Below are 2,950 nucleotides of genomic sequence, written 5' to 3'. Positions count from 1 at the left end.
CAAAAGTACATGGAAATATGCTTGTGTGTCTGGATATTTCTGTAGTCAGGTCTATAGACAATCATCTAAATAATTCAGACCCCTGAATTATTTAGAAATCAAGGCCAGGATTTTAGATTTATTGTATCCAGGTTAAATCACTCAATTATTAGTAACACACTGCATACGTTGTTCTGGCTGGAGCAGCATAGCAGAGAAAATCAGACTAGATCAATGTACTTCACCTATCCAGTTCCCTTGGAACACCTACTGCCTTTTTTATGCTTCTGTGTACCCAAGGCCTATGTCTATACAGTCAAAATAAAATGGAAGGTTGACATAGTGGTATCTAGAAAACTCCAATACAAAAACAGGCTGTGTCCTCTCCCCAGTCTGGACCTCAGTAGACCCATTCATAAAAATGATTCCACCAGAGGTTCTCCAAGTAGTTTCCAATGCTTTTGTTCTGTTACTATTTTGCTTCACACATACCATTTTCCCCTTTGTGTCTAAACCCTAATCACAAATGAAGTAGGTAAGACCACCTCGTTTTCAGGTCAAACATGCAATTTGGTCACTGAACAGATGATCTGGGCATCCAGTGTGTGGCAACTGGCAGACTGTCAAGCTCCCAAACACTAAAATGTCTGCGTATGCCCTAACTTACTGCTGCAGGGGTGTGAGTACATTTATGGAACACAGTTCATTCACACATAGTCACTTTATGCCCTATTTGAACTTGTGAGCAAGCCAATGGACTTGCTGAAGCAAATAATCTTTTTTTTTTCTTCTGAGTGGCCTTGGTCTCATACTCAAACCAAGCGGATCACTAAGAGCTTAATAGTACCTCCCTTCCCTGCTGAAATTAACATTTTCCCTGGCCCCCAACGCTTTCTCTCTGACAGGCTTGCCACCTTCCCCAAATGTAGCTTGCTGCTTTTACTACTCACAAAGCTCTAGAAACCACCAAAAAACAGAAGTGAACTCCCACTTAACAGAAATCCCTGCCCAAAATAATGCAGGAGTGGCTGATACAACTTTGTGTGTGGCCCTTGAGGCAAGTGTGAAGAGGAAGGAATTGTTGTAAATCATTAGGGTACCACAATTGACAGCTGTTCACTCACCAAGTATTTAGCATGAACCAGGTATCTCATTTAAACCACACAGCAGTCTTGCAGGGTAGAGAGCATTCTCCATTTTGCAGGTAATAAAACTGACTCTTCAAGAATAACTTGCCCTACCCATTTAGCTAGAAATTTGAACCCCCTGTCTTATTCCAAAGTCTATGATCTAACTAAAAATGGTATTTGATCCTTTGTAACATCAAATATAGTATAATGATAAATGACTATACATTTTAATTGGTATAGGTAGTAAGATTGGGGTGGGGTAGAAAGTCAGGTATTAAGAAAACTGGTGAATTTTTGCTCCTATCCTAGCCCTGACTGGCCACTCCAGCATGAAAATAAGTTCAAAAACAAGCACTGGGGACTCTGGGTTGTCTCTTTAATCACCAGCCCAGGGTGGGTCAAACCAGTTATTTGATTTGACTATATTAAGGAGTTAAAGTCAATTGATCAATATGTTTTCTCTAGCCATTCATGTTTTTTATTCATCCATATCTTTTATTCATCTCAGTGTCTGACACACAACATGAACTCAATAAATTTTTGGTAGATGAATAATGGAAGAATCTTTGAGCCACTAAGAAAAGCAAGTTCTATTAAATTCACGAGAATAATTGGTGTCACATGTATACATTCTCAAACGTGGTCTTTGCAGTCTACTAAATGATGCTAAATAAGCCTAAGACAATGAATAAACTGGCTATGCATCTGAAACAAGAAAAACAGAGCCAGGCAGTGGGAGCTGGATAATTTTTCAGTCATTGTTACTGGAGAGGGTGCTCATACTCATCAGGGGTTGGACTAGATGTACCTTAGGACTCTGCCTGCAACTTGAGACTCTATAAGTCTATGGGTCGACACCCTCTCTACAATCAAGTAGTGAGGATTTGAACATTTTCTAATGGAGGTCACAAAGTTGGTACTATGGAACACATGTTAAAGAAGTCAACTTTCAACCTATCAGTGTAATAATCAATCATGTCCATAGGATCACAAATACATGGTATTTTGTGCTTAATGATCACATTGATTACACCAATGACCAGGAAAGGTAACACTGTGAATATTTGCAAGTTTAATTAATTTCCAAATAAATCAAAAAGGCACCTTTCATCCTATTTCAATGCAATTATTCCTGGTTCTCCTTCATAGGTCTCATTCTAGTCTCTTTCAGGAGCCTGTATTGCTCCTTCTCTACATGCTTTGCAAGTCCTTCCACACGAGTCTTCTTGGTAGCCCCTTCCGGATACAGTGCCCCTCAGTTTGCCTCGCCTCCAGTGCTCAGGGAACCCTGCCCGGTCTTCTGGCCCCAGACCTGCTGTCCTCTCCCCGCAAATCTGGTGTGTGTGTGCATTTTGTCTTTCCCTTTCTTCTTCCTCTGAAGATCTACCAGCTATATTTTTTGTATTTCCCAAAGTCTTCCTAGACCTCCGTTGACTCCTTACTTACTCTCTCACAATCCCCAGTCCCTTTCTGAATTGCTCAGAGCAAAGGTCGGTGGTTCAGTGGTTTCATGAGCCCTTTTATTTTGAGCTGATGAAGCTGAAGTATCCACCTCCTCCCTTAACACTATAGGCTCTTACTTGGATGAGGTATGGCACTTCCTCCAAGAATTGGTTTCCTCAAACTGTCATAATAAACTGGGAGGCTTCAAGTATGAGAAATGGATTCTCTCATTGTTCTGAAGGCCAGAGTCTGAAATCAAGGCAACAGCATGGCTACCCCCTCTTGGAGCCTCTAGAGGAGAACCCTTCCTCTCCAGCTTCTTCTTGGCATCCTTGGCTTGTGGCCACGTCCCTCTAATCACTGCCTCTGTGATCGTGCTGCCTCCTCCTGTCTGTCTC

This window comes from Sturnira hondurensis, unplaced genomic scaffold, assembly GCF_014824575.4.
Source record: "Sturnira hondurensis isolate 20B ecotype Veracruz unplaced genomic scaffold, ASM1482457v3 Scaffold0008196, whole genome shotgun sequence".
NCBI classification, from domain to species: domain Eukaryota; kingdom Metazoa; phylum Chordata; class Mammalia; order Chiroptera; family Phyllostomidae; genus Sturnira; species Sturnira hondurensis.
The sequence above is the reverse complement of the archived record's forward strand: the minus strand, read 5'-3'. Positions refer to the sequence as shown.